This window comes from Bombina bombina, chromosome 1 (genome assembly GCF_027579735.1).
Source record: "Bombina bombina isolate aBomBom1 chromosome 1, aBomBom1.pri, whole genome shotgun sequence".
In the NCBI taxonomy this organism is placed as follows: Eukaryota; Metazoa; Chordata; class Amphibia; order Anura; family Bombinatoridae; genus Bombina; species Bombina bombina.
This window is the reverse complement of record NC_069499.1, coordinates 868,193,501-868,207,739: the sequence shown is the minus strand read 5'-3', so window position 1 is coordinate 868,207,739 and position 14,239 is coordinate 868,193,501. Positions and strand designations below refer to the sequence as shown.

The 14,239-nt window shown below is 38.2% G+C and overlaps 1 long non-coding RNA gene across 4 annotated transcripts in view; it reads left to right on the top strand.

Annotated features, from left to right (window-relative positions):
* The first annotated feature begins 2,458 nt into the window (after positions 1 to 2,458).
* Positions 2,459 to 14,239, top strand: part of LOC128646076 (uncharacterized) — a 32,332-nt gene continuing 20,551 nt past the window's right edge. For 2 of the 4 annotated variants that reach the window (XR_008400179.1, XR_008400182.1), the window contains exons 1-4: positions 2,459 to 2,520; positions 6,208 to 6,349; positions 8,924 to 9,030; positions 12,785 to 12,926. This is a non-coding gene — a long non-coding RNA (uncharacterized LOC128646076). Of the gene's footprint in view, positions 2,521 to 6,207; positions 6,350 to 7,979; positions 8,050 to 8,923; positions 9,031 to 12,784; positions 12,927 to 14,038; positions 14,109 to 14,239 lie in introns of all 4 variants that reach the window. The other 2 variants (XR_008400180.1, XR_008400181.1) reach the window with 2 other exon arrangements.

Genomic DNA, 14,239 nt, shown 5'->3' with positions numbered 1-14,239 from the left:
AAGAATGATTAGCTTACAAGTGTATTAGCTATAGCTATATAGCAACACTAGCTGATGCCGGTTTAAAAGATATTCTTGAGAAAAAAATAAAGATAATAGCTGCAAACTTTATAGCAGCAGTAGTTTTTTAGTTATGCTGTGAGCGTCTACATTCCTGTGCGCTCACAACAATAAGCACAGACTTCCGGTTTTGTCCACTCACAGCCATGTCTGCACGGATTCGGCATGGAGCGCTCAGAAAGCACAAGTAAATGTAAAAAAAACACAAATTGGAACACCTATAATAAAAAAAAAAGGGATTTGCATTTTAAAAACTAAAAAAACTTTATGAATAAAAAAAACACAAAATCCTAAGGACAAGTGTTTAAAGTTCCTTTAAACGCTGAGTGAGTTGTGTGCATGAGTGTACGTGTCTGACCCTTTAAGGCTGAGTGCATTGCTTTGAGAGAGTACAAGGTTGTGTGTGTGCACATAAGGTGGTCTGTCCCTTTTTAAAGGTTGTGTGCATTGTGTGTATGCCTACCCCTTTAAGACTGAGTGTTCCTTTGGTGGTTGTGCGCCTGTACTATTAAGATTGCATGTGTGTGGCCCCTTTAAGTCTGTGTTGTATCTGCCGTTTCCTTTAAAGGCTGTGTGTGGTGTGTCTGCACCTATCCCTTTAAGACTGATTGTTGCTTGGGTGCACCTTTACCATTAAGATTGAATGCATGTGGTTTGTTATCCCTTTAAGTCTGTGTGTGTTGTGCCTGTCCCTTTAAAGGCTGTATGCATTATTTGTGTATGCCTTAGGGTTGCCACCTCAGCCATTTTTTCCTGGACACATATGAGTTACACATGCTGCAGGGTGTGCACGGAGGAACATGTATTGTGTTTATAGACAGCACTATTCATATTCCTCTCTGCACACCCTGCAGCATGTGTAACTTATAAGTGTTCTGTATTTTAAGGAACGGGTGGCAACCCTAGTATGCCTACCCCTTTAAGACTGAGTGTTCTTTGGGTGGTTGTGCGCCTATAGCATTAAGATTGCATGCGTGTGGTGTGTTGCCCCTTTAAGTCTGTGTGTGTTGTGTATGTGTGTCTGTCCCTTTAAAGGCTGTGCACATTGTGTGTGTGCCTGTCCCTTTAAGACTGAGTGTTCCTTGGGTGCATGTGCGTCTGTATCATTAAGATTGCGTGCGTGTGGTTTGTTGTCCCTTTAAGTCTGTGTGCATTGTGTGTGCTTGTCCCTTTAAAAGCTGTGTGTATGCATACCCCTTTAAGACCGAGTGTTTCTTGGGTGGTTATGTGCCTGTACTATTTAGATTGCATACGTGTGGTGTGCTGTCCCTTTAAGTCTGTGTGCATTGTGTGTGTGCTTGTCCCTTTAAAAGCTGTGTGCATTGTGTGTCTGTGCCTATCCCTTTAAGACTAAGTGTTCCGTTTGTGCTTGTAAACCTGTACCATTAAGATTGCATGTGTGTGGTGTGTTGCCTCTTTAAGTATGTGTACGTTGTGTGTGTGCATGTTCCTTTTAAATGCTGTGTGCATTATGTGTGTCTGCGCCTATCCCTTTAAGACTGAGTGTTCCTTGGGTGCTTGTGCACCTGTGCCATTAAGATTGCATGTGTGGTGTGTTGCCCCTTTAAGTGCCTGTCCCTTTAAAAGGCTGTGTGCAAAATGTGTGTGCGCCTATCCTTTTAAGACTAAGTGTTTCTTGTGTGCCTGTACCATAATTGCATGCATGTGGTGTGCTGTCCCCTTAAATTTTTCTTTCATGATTAAGGAAGAGCATGCAATTTTAAACAATTTTCCAATTTACTTCCATTATCTTATATTCTTCATTCTTTTGATATCCTTTGTTCAAAAGAATATCTAAATAGGCTCAGTGGCTGCTGAGTTGCTCACCCATGTGCATTGATATTTATTCAACAAAGGATATCTGAAGAATGAAGCAAATTAAATAATAGAAATAAATTGGAATGTTGTTTAAAATTGTATTCTCTATCTGGAACATGTTAGAAAAAAAATGTTTCATGTCCCTTTAAGTCTGTGTGCATTGTGTGTGCCTGCCCCTTTAAGACTTAGAGTGTGTTCACATACTGTGATCTGTCCCTTTAAGACTGTGTGTGACATGAGTTGTCTATTTAAAGGCTGTGTGTGCATGTCCCTTTAAGACTGTTCCCTTTTGCTTTTGGAGATATAACCAGTCCTGCATTATTGTTGGTCACCCCATACCAATTGTTAAAGTAAAATATTGCTGTATATCCAAGAAAATAACTTACATTTAATTAAATGTTGTTAAATCTGCTAGAAAAAAAACCATAATACAAATGAACTGTTTAGTCAGAAATTCACTTTTCATCATGTACTGTAGTGTTACATACAAATAAAGCATGTTAAAAAAAAAAAAACAACGAAAAAAAAAAAACCTTTATTCTGATTGGTTGCTGTATGCCACATGATCATAAAGCCATGAGGTTGCTTCTGGAAGGCTGAAATTGCGCCAAAAAAATTGTGAGATGTTTGTGTGTTTACCAGGTGAGAGTTGCATTACTTTGTGTTGTGTTAAATATGTGATTTGTATCTTATATTCAGCAGTGCTATTTATATCATGTGTTTGCCTGCAGATGAGTGTGTATATGAGACAATAATTATTGTCTGCTTATTATGCTTTTAATGTGACCTAGTAAACTGTTTAGCTGCAATGCAGAAACCTATAAATGCACTATCTTCACTACGTGTGCTTTCTCCATTAATACTGTAAGCATTTTGCATTTTACAAAAGATGTCTTGATGTTTATAAACGTTTAGTTGTGTAGCATTGATTTGATCTATAGCTCAGATTACAAATAAGAGACAGTTCTCTTGATTTCAGTGGATAAAAAGTTCCTAAGTAAATGAGTTACAGCTCTGCAGTGTAAAAAACAAACTGCTTTGTACTGACTGAATGGGATGTGTAGCTTGTTTGTGGGTAAGCACATAATTAGGCTAGGAAGGAACGGAAACTCTTGCAATGGCAGATTATTATTTTAGTGTAAGAGATCAGTCTGTAAATGTCTCTAGAAGTATCCAATAGAAATAGACAACATTTTACATAAATGGGTGTATTACTCACTTGCACAAGGAAGGTTTTTTTTAAATATTTTTTTTTTAAAAAAAAAGGAAAAAACTTGCCTGCTAGTATATTACTCTTTAAATTCATTCAGTGGGCTTTGTGTTTGAGCCTGTTTTGTATACAGTATTGTGTAAATGCTTCTATTTAAATGCATTGATGCACATTTCTGTTTTTACCTTTCTATTTAAAGGGACAGTATACAGTAAAATTGTTTTTTGCTTAAAGGTAAGGTAAAGTTGAGCACACTACTTAACGCTATGTTTACTATTTTTAAAAAATAACATAAGTTTCATTCATCATTCGAGAATATTTCACATAATTACATATTTTTCTAACGTTGAACTATTGTTCCGACACCAATCTTTGTCCGCCCGACATTTTGGGAACTTTGATTGACAGTCGCTACCGATATTATAGACCAATCCGCTGTTTCCCCTTCAGGGGTTTAGCCCATCCATTCCGACGTCACTCGATGACTGAGCGCATGCGTCGGACTAAACCTACTTCCACCCGTGCTCGTTCGTGAGTCGCGCATGCTCAGTGTAAGTTATGTAGCGATTGCTTTATTATCTTTCTGCCTGCGATCGACGGAACTCTTAGGCTCAATGAATCATTTGTTACAATCTCAACAATGTATCTGGCAGTGGGGGAAGTGGCGCATGCGCATAAGATCTATAGAGTCTGTGAACGCGCATTGAGCTGACGTAAGCAGAGGGGTGAGACCGCTTGCTGAAATAAAATATAGAAACACGGAAGTGGCATGGGGGAGGAGAATTGAATACAACGTTAGGAATTATAAACTTTGGATTTCAGGTAAACAACATAATATAACAAAAAACAAAGTTAGCGACTAGCTTATGGTTAATTAGTACTTTGATTATATGGATTCAATAGCCCTAAACTTTACCTTACCTTTAATGTATTTCCAATGACTTATTATACCAGTTGCAGAGTATATAAAGTGTATGGGGAATTGCATTTTCAGGTTTATTTATAAGATATTAAATTTCTGGTTTTAAACTTGGTTGACTGACCTTGCAGGTACAATTTATCTCATTATGTTACCAGTTTGTGTACACACATTTGCTTCCTTATCTTGTCTGTTTGTAAACCAAACCCCAATACTTACAATGAAAAAGTATTTTATTTAGTTATCTCTTCTACCCACCAGGAGTGTCATTTCTTCTGCTGGCTGTGTTTACATAGTTTGTCAATTACTTGGACTTAAAGGGACAGTCTAGTCAGACTTAAACTTTCATGATTTAGATAGTGCATGCAATTTTAAACAACTTTCCAATTTGCTTTGTTCTTTTTGTATTAGTGTAAGGCTAACCTAGGTAGGCTCATAAGCCCTTGGAGGCCGCCTCTTATCTGAATGTATTTGACAGTTTTTACTGCTAGTGGGCTTTAGTTCATGTGTTTCATATAAATAACATTGTGCACGTGGCCGTGGATTTATTTAAGAGTAAGCACATTTATTGCCTGACATGCAAGTCCGTCAAATGATCTGAGATAAGGAGGCAGTCTTCAGAAGCATTGATACAAGTTAATCAGAGGTAAAAAGTATATTTCTATAACAGCGTTGGTTATGCAAAACTAGGGAATAGATAATAAAGGGATTATGATGTAAAATATATTTTACTAACACATTACAAGTTAATTGCTTTTATTTTGATTAAGCAACTACAAGTATATGAAATCATTAAAGGGACAGTATACACCAATTTTCATTTAAAGGGACACTGAACCCAAATTTTTTCTTTCGTGATTCAGATAGAGCATGCAACTTTCTAATTTACCCCTATTATCAAATTTTCTTTATTCTCTTGGTATCTTTATTTGAAATGCAAGAATGTAAGTTTAGATGCCGGCCCATTTTTGGTGAACAACCTGGGTTGTCCTTGCTGATTGGTGGATAAATTCATCCACCAATAAAGTGCTATCCAGAGTTCTGAAAGAAAAAAAAAAGCTTAGATGCCTTCTTTTTCAAATAAAGATAGCAAGAGAACGAAGAAAAATTAATAGGCGTAAAGTAGAAAGTTGCTTAAAATTGCATGCTCTATCTGAATCACGAAAGAAAAAAATTTGGGTTCAGTGTCCCTTTAACTGCATGTAATAGACACTACTATAAAGAATAAGATACACTGATCTAAAAATCCAGTATAAAACCTTTTACAAACATACTTGGGAGCTCCCAGTTTAGCACTGTTGATGAGGTAGTCTGGGACACTCGCTGTAAGGGGCTTGGTAAACAAAACAGACACTTTTCTTCATTTAAAATATAGCTGTTATAGTTCTGCTGGTCTCATAATAGAAAATAAACACCCACTGCATGCAGATCTGCTCACATTGAGCTGCAGACACGGAGGACGCTTTGTGGTTGCCTTGGAGATGTCAGCTTGCAGAGAAGGCTGATTGGTTGCCGGTGCACCAGCATTCTCAAACACTGCTCAGTTTCTGTGCGCGGATGAATAAGCCAGGCAGTCTGCATGAGCAGGTGTACACAGGGGTCGTATGACTGCCCTGCCCTGGGAAGCTCATAAATTTGAAATGCACAAACAATATTAATGGATTTTAATTATAAAAATGTAAATGTCAAGTAATTTTTTTTTTTTTTTAATGGTTTTTGTTCCCAAAATGACTGTCCTTTTAAGTCCAAAAACTTTCAGTATAGGTTGGGATACCACAGGCTAAATCGGCTATTTCAAATGCCAAAATAAGGGTAAACTAGCTTCTTGTAAACAATGCAATGCACTCCAGCAGGATATATATATATATTCTCTCTCTGTGTCTCTCTGTGTCTCTCTGTGTCTCTCTGTGTCTCTCTGTGTCTCTCTGTGTCTCTCTGTGTCTCTCTGTGTCTCTCTGTGTCTCTCTGTGTCTCTCTGTGTCTCTCTGTGTCTCTCTGTGTCTCTCTGTGTCTCTCTGTGTCTCTCTGTGTCTCTCTGTGTCTCTCTGTGTCTCTCTGTGTCTCTCTGTGTCTCTCTGTGTCTCTCAAATTATTATAATAAATCCCTTAGTATACTGTTGCCATAGCCTGACTACCTCTGCTAGGTTACTTCTCTGGAATCTATAATATAAATGTATTAAGTCTATTTTGTCTCTTCTAGCTGGCTTGTTTGGAATATCTGTCCAGCTCAAAAATGGCTCCAGCGGTTAGAAACCGGTGTTGGATGGCAGAATGGTTTTATGGAAACTTCAAGCATATGACAGCTTCATTTTCTTCCACAAGGCTGTGAGACCAGGTTGCAGGTAAGTACAGGTTATTAATATGTAGGTGTCGCATGGTCACTGGCAGATATTATAGTGAGCTCTCTGCACATGGTGGCAGCTGTAGTTACGGACACTAAGAGCAGTCCGCGGCTGCTCCTGGTGCCCGTGACTACAGCTGTAAAGCTATGGTGGGGAGTAAACTGTTTCTGAAGCCTCTGGACATGTGACTAGTCTAAAATAATTAATTTCTGCCTCTAGGATTATATTTTATTTCCCCCTATTTTCAAAGACTGCTTAACAGCATCATTTACTTCTCTCCCGTAAAACCCAACATGGTCATTGGCAGACGTTACAGTGAGCTCTCTGCACATGGTGGCAGCTGTAGTTACGGACACTAAGAGCAGTCCGCACCTGCTCCTGGTGCCCGTGGCTACAGCTGTAAGGCTATGGTGGGGCGTAAACTGTTTCTGAAGCCTTTGGTCATGTATAGTCTAAAATAAATTACTGCCTTTAGCATGGCATTCCCCCCCCCCCCCCCCTTATTTTCAAAGACTGCTTAACAGCATAATTTACTTCTCTCCCATAAAACCCAACATGGTCATTGGCAGACGTTAGTGAGCTCTCTGCACATGGTGGCAGCTGTAGTTACGGACACTAAGAGCAGTCCGCACCTGCTCTTGGTGCCCGTGGCTACAGCTGTAAGGCTATGGTGGGGCGTAAACTGTTTCTGAAGCCTTTGGTCATGTATAGTCTAAAATAAATTACTGCCTTTAGCATGGCATCCCCCCCCCCCTTTATTTTCAATGGCTGCTTAACAGCATAATTGTACTTTCTTCCCTCCTGATAGTCCCAACATGGTCACTGGCAGACGTTACAGTGAGCTCTCTGCACATGGTGGCAGCTGTAGTTACGGACACTAAGAGCAGTCCGCACCTGCTCCTGGTGCCCGTGGCTACAGCTGTAAGGCTATGGTAGGGTGTAAACTGTTTCTGAAGCCTTTGGTCATGTATAGTCTAAAATTAATTACTGCCTCTAGCATGGCATTCCCCCCCCCCCCCCTTATTTTCAATGGCTGCTTAACAGCATAATTTACTTTCTTCTGACCTGTTAGACCCAGCATGATCACTGGCAGATGTTACAGTGAGCTCTCTGCACATGGTGGCAGCTGTTTTTTTGGACATATGGAGCAGTGCGCGCCTGCTCCCTGTGCCCATGGATACAGCTGTAAAGCTATGGTGGATTGTAAATTGTCTCTTGACGCCTATGAGCATGATATTTTAAAATAAAATAATTTACCTCTAATATAGCCTTTTGAATTTTCCCTTTTTCCCCTATTTTTCAAAGTAAAGTTTCTGACTTTATAGTCTATATTAAATAAAAATAGCCTAATGCATTTCTCCTATTAAAGTACATGACCACTATATCTCTCCTTTTCAAAGTACTCTAAGGACCCTTGTCTTGTTTTCCTACATGACTGCTTCACACATGCTATATATCCAAGTAACTCCTCTTTGGCAAAGATCTCTCTTCTCCATATGTTTATTAGCGGTAGGTACAATAAACGGTCTTCATAGCAGCGGTGTCTTTGGGAAGTGGAAGCAGCGGGCCCCTGCTGAAGCTACCCAAGGCTAGTTCTATACTGTGGTACATTACAAGTTTGTCTCCTCAGCCTTAGGTCATGCTCCCCATCATACGTCCCATGCAAGCCCAGCCTAGAAAATGCACAGCTAACATTCATGGTAAACTCTTGTTGTATTTATTATTGCTCTGTCACTGCCTATAATTACCAAATCTTTACTAATCCAATTCCTGATCCTTTTATACCATTCCCCAGACACCTGGATTTCTTACTCTTCTTTCCCTTCTTATGCTCTTTATTTTATAATTGTAGCATTTATGAAATGATTATATGGAGTGACTGTTGGGTGGTAGTTTTGAAGCATTTGGTCATATAGCTAACCACTTAAACCCACTAAATAGATATGCTGTGCAGCCCAGAATATAGACCTTAAGACTTTATGTTCATTCTAAGTGTTTTATCTCTGCATTTTCTACTTGAGTATTAACTATAGGCAATGCAAATTTACCACAATGTCCTGTTTCTTACGTTAAAGGGATATTCCAGCCAAAATTGGAATCCACATGGATGCATTTCGGTATTGAACAGAAGCAATTTTGTAATATACATGCATTATCAAAAATGCTTCTAATAAAAGCTATAGCTGTTTCCAAAGTGTATTTAAGTATGCACCGTGCACCAGCATTTTAAACACAGCACTTGCTTAGAGAGCCTAAGGTGCTGGTACCATCTGGTAATTACTCAATTTGTTCATTGCTGACATGATACAAGCCCCAGTGATGATCTGAGCAGCTGCATTATTTAAAATGTGGGTATAGTGACAATATCTAGCAATGCTTCACATGCACGTGCAGAGAAAAATTTTAATACTAAAATAGTGATAACTTTTACTAGAAACATTTTTGCTAATAAATGTATATTATAAATATGTTTCTATTCAAAGATGTAATTCATCTATGTGCATTTAGATTTTGACTGGAATGTCCCTTTAAGTAGTATGTATTTTTTTTTTTCCCCCCCCCCCGTATCTGTAGGTGATGCTAAAGTTATCAGATCTACAGCACCAGGTGACATACAGCCAACACTTACAGTGTCTACTTCATTGTCAAAAGAAATGTCTGTGTCTCCTTTGTTAAACCAGGTAAGAGTTAAATTGTTGTAAAATACATTAAATTCATAGTGTTGGAGCTGTTTCCTGTATAACAGTAGATCATTTTTATTGCAGACATATAGTATAATTAAATGGTGATAATAGTCATACCATTACATGCTCTAATTTGTTATTAGCAAATGGAATTTTAAGACTAGCGACCCTGCATTATTGTGTGTTTTTAACCCGCAAAGGGGTAAACACAGAGTAGAAGTACTTCTTCAGACCAGCAAAGCAGTGCTGGTCCCAATTGGTGGCGCTAGTTAAATATCCGAGTTGTGTTACTGATTGTATCTGCTTGGGACTAAACACATAGCATTAGACAATGTCCTGCTCAAGACCCACAGAGCACTGCTCTGGGGGTCCCAAGCAGTATTTCTACTGTGTGTTAACCCACACAGTGGTGCAGGATCACTAGTCTTAAAATTACATATTCTAACTAATGTAATTTTACCACTATAATGACCCTGTAATGTTGTCCACTTGTCCTTGCAGTGTCTTTTTGAGGCCTGACTGTACTTTTTATCCTTAAAGGAATAGGGAAAGCATTTGATAGTCCTAGTGTATATCTATCTTGTCTCTTAAAGGGGCATTAAATAGTATGTTGTTGGGCAAAATAGCTTTTTTTTTCTGAGATAAAACAGTGTTTTAGCTTCTTAAGCAAGATTGACGAGCATAGGCAGCTATTTATTAAAGGGACAGTCTATGATAGAATTCTTGTTTTAAAAGACAGATAATCCCTTTATTACCCCCCCCAGTTTTGCACAGCCAGCAGTTGTATTAATACTTTTTTTTTTTTTTTCTGTTTACCTCTGATTACTTTGTATCTAAGAACCTTCTGACAGCCCCCCTGATCACATGACTGTGACTATAAAATCTATTGAGTTGCATTTAGTATCGTGCTGTGCTAACTCTTAAATAACTCCTTGTGCCTGAACACAGTGTTATCTATATGGCCCACAGTCTCTTGTTAAAAGCAATTTAAAAAATGTGGTAAGAGGCAGCCCTCAAGGGCTTAGAAATTAGCATATGACCCTACCTAGGTAATAATTATTGTCTGCTTATTATGCTTTTAATGTGACCTAGTAAACTGTTTAGCTGCAATGCAGAAACCTATAAATGCACTATCTTCACTACGTGTGCTTTCTCCATTAATACTGTAAGCATTTTGCTGTTAAACTTTTACAAAAGATGTCTTGATGTTATAAACGTTTAGTTGTGTAGCATTGATTTGATCTATAGCTCAGATTACAAATAAGAGACAGTTCTCTTGATTTCAGTGGATAAAAAGTTCCTAAGTAAATGAGTTACAGCTCTGCAGTGTAAAAAACAAACTGCTTTGTACTGACTGAATGGAATGTGCAGCTTGTTTGTGGGTAAGCACATAATTAGGCTAGGAAGGAACGGAAACTCTTGCAATGGCAGATTATTATTTTAGTGTAAGAGATCAGTCTGTAAATGTCTCTAGAAGTATCCAATAGAAATAGACAACATTTTACATAAATGGGTGTATTACTCACTTGCACAAGGAAGGTTTTTTTTAAATATTTTTTTTTTTTAAAAAAAGGAAAAAACTTGCCTGCTAGTATATTACTCTTTAAATTCATTCAGTGGGCTTTGTGTTTGAGCCTGTTTTGTATACAGTATTGTGTAAATGCTTCTATTTAAATGCATTGATGTACATTTCTGTTTTTACCTTTCTATTTAAAGGGACAGTATACAGTAAAATTGTTTTTTGCTTAATGTATTTTCAATGACTTATTATACCAGTTGCAGAGTATATAAAGTGTATGGGGAATTGCATTTTCAGGTTTATTTATAAGATATTAAATTTCTGGCTTTAAACTTGGTTGACCTTGCAGGTACAATTTATCTCATTATGTTACCAGTTTGTGTACACACATTTGCTTCCTTATCTTGTCTGTTTGTAAACCAAACCCCAATACTTACAATGGAAAAGTATTTTAATTAATTATTTCTTCTACCCACCAGGAGTGTCATTTCTTCTGCTGGCTGTGTTTACATAGTTTGTCAATTACTTGGACTTAAAGGGACAGTCTAGTCAGACTTAAACTTTCATGATTCAGATAGTGCATTCAATTTTAAACAACTTTCCAATTTGCTTTGTTCTTTTTGTATTAGTGTAAAGCTAACCTAGGTAGGCTCATAAGCCCTTGGAGGCCGCCTCTTATCTGAATGTATTTGACAGTTTTTACTGCTAGTGGGCTTTAGTTCATGTGTTTCATATAAATAACATTGTGCACGTGGCCGTGGATTTATTTAAGAGTAAGCACATTTATTGCCTGACATGCAAGTCTGTCAAAAGGTCTGAGATAAGGAGGCAGTCTTCAGAAGCATTGATACAAGTTAATCAGAGGTAAAAAGTATATTTCTATAACAGCGTTGGTTATGCAAAACTAGGGAATAGATAATAAAGGGATTATGATGTAAAATATATTTTACTAACACATTACAAGTTAATTGCTTTTATTTTGATTAAGCAACTACAAGTATATGAAATCATTAAAGGGACAGTATACACCAATTTTCATTTAAAGGGACACTGAACCCAAATGTTTAATTTTGTGATTCAGATAGAGCATGCAACTTTCTAATTTACCCCTATTATCACATTTTCTTTATTCTCTTGGTATCTTTATTTGAAATGCAAGAATGTAAGTTTAGATGCCGGCCCATTTTTGGTGAACAACCTGGGTTGTCCTTGCTGATTGGTGGATAAATTCATCCACCAATAAAGTGCTATCCAGAGTTCTGAACGAAAAAAAAAGCTTAGATGCCTTTTTTTCAAATAAAGATAGCAAGAGAACGAAGAAAAATTAATAGGAGTAAATTAGAAAGTTGCTTAAAATTGCATGCTCTATCTGAATCGCAAAAGAAAAAATTTGGGTTCAGTGTCCCTTTAACTGCATGTAATAGACACTACTATAAAGAATAAGATACACTGATCTAAAAATCCAGTATAAAACCTTTTACAAACTTACTTGGGAGCTCCCAGTTTAGCACTGTTGATGAGGTAGTCTGGGACACTCGCTGTAAGGGGCTTGGTAAACAAAACAGACACTTTTCTTCATTTAAAACATAGCTGTTATAGTTCTGCTGGTCTCATAATAGAAAATAAACACCCACTGCATGCAGATCTGCTCACATTGAGCTGCAGACACGGAGGACGCTTTGTGGTTGCCTTGGAGATGTCAGCTTGCAGAGAAGGCTGATTGGTTGCCGGTGCACCAGCATTCTCAAACACTGCTCAGTTTCTGTGCGCGGATGAATAAGCCAGTTAGTCTGCATGAGCAGGTGTACACAGGGGTCGTATGACTGCCCTGCCCTGGGAAGCTCATAAATTTGAAATGCACAAACAATATTAATGGATTTTAATTATAAAAATTTAAATGTCAAGTAATTTTTTTTTTTTTTTTTTTAATGGTTTTTGTTCCCAAAATGACTCCTTTTTAAGTCCAAAAACTTTCAGTATAGGTTGGGATACCACAGGCTAAATCAGCTATTTCAAATGCCAAAATAAGGGTAAACTAGCTACTTGTAAACAATGCAATGCACTCCAGCAGTATATATATATATATGTGTGTATGTACAGGCTAATTAATGGTTTCTCAAATTATTATAATAAATCCCTTAGTATACTGTTTCCATAGCCTGACTACCTCTGCTAGGTTACTTCTCTGGAATCTATAATATAAATGTATTAAGTCTATTTTGTCTCTTCTAGCTGGCTTGTTTGGAATATCTGTCCAGTTCAAAAATGGCTCCAGCGGTTAGAAAACGGTGTTGGATGGCAGAATGGTTTTATGGAAACTTCAAGCATATGACAGCTTAATTTTCTTCCACAAGGCTGTGAGACCAGGTTGCAGGTAAGTACAGGTTATTAATATGTAGGTGTCACATGGTCACTGGCAGATGTTATAGTGAGCTCTCTGCACATGGTGGCAGCTGTAGTTACGGACACTAAGAGCAGTCCGCACCTGCTCCTGGTGCCCGTGACTACAGCTGTAAAGCTATGGTGGGGAGTAAACTGTTTCTGAAGCCTCTGGACATGTGACTAGTCTAAAATAATTAATTTCTGCCTCTAGGATTATATTTTATTTCCCCCTATTTTCAAAGACTGCTTAACAGCATCATTTACTTCTCTCCCGTAAAACCCAACATGGTCATTGGCAGACGTTACAGTGAGCTCTCTGCACATGGTGGCAGCTGTAGTTACGGACACTAAGAGCAGTCCGCACCTGCTCTTGGTGCCCGTGGCTACAGCTGTAAGGCTATGGTAGGGTGTAAACTGTTTCTGAAGCCTTTGGGCATGTATAGTCTAAAATAAATTACTGCCTCTATCTAGCATGGCATCCCTCCCCCCCCCCCCTTATTTTCAATGGCTGCTTAACAGCATAATTTTACTTTCTTCTGACCTGTTAGACCCAACATGATCACTGGCAGATGTTACAGTGAGCTCTCTGCACATGGTGGCAGCTGTTTTTTTGGACATATGGAGCAGTGCGCGCCTGCTCCCTGTGCCCATGGATACAGCTGTAAAGCTATGGTGGATGGTAAATTGTCTCTTGACGCCTATGAGCATGGTATTTTAAAATAAAATAATTTACCTCTAATATAGCCTTTTGAATTTTCCCTTTTTCCCCTATTTTTCAAAGTAAAGTTTCTGACTTTATAGTCTATATTAAATAAAAATAGCCTAATGCATTTCTCCTATTAAAGTACATGACCACTATATCTCTCCTTTTCAAAGTACTCTAAGGACCCTTGTCTTGTTTTCCTACATGACTGCTTCACACATGCTATATATCCAAGTAACTCCTCTTTGGCAAAGATCTCTCTTCCATATGTTTATTAGCGGTAGGTACAATAAACGGTCTTCATAGCAGCGGTGTCTTTGGGAAGTGGAAGCAGAGGGCCCCTGCTGAAGCTACCCAAGGCTAGTTCTATACTGTGGTACATTACAAGTTTGTCTCCTCAGCCTTAGGTCATGCTCCCCATCATACGTCCCATGCAAGCCCAGCCTAGAAAATGCACAGCTAACATTCATGGTAAACTCTTGTTGTATTTATTATTGCTCTGTCACTGCCTATAATTACCAAATCTTTACTAATCCAATTCCTGATCCTTTTATACCATTCCCCAGACACCTGGATTTCTTACTCTTCTTTCCCTTCTTATG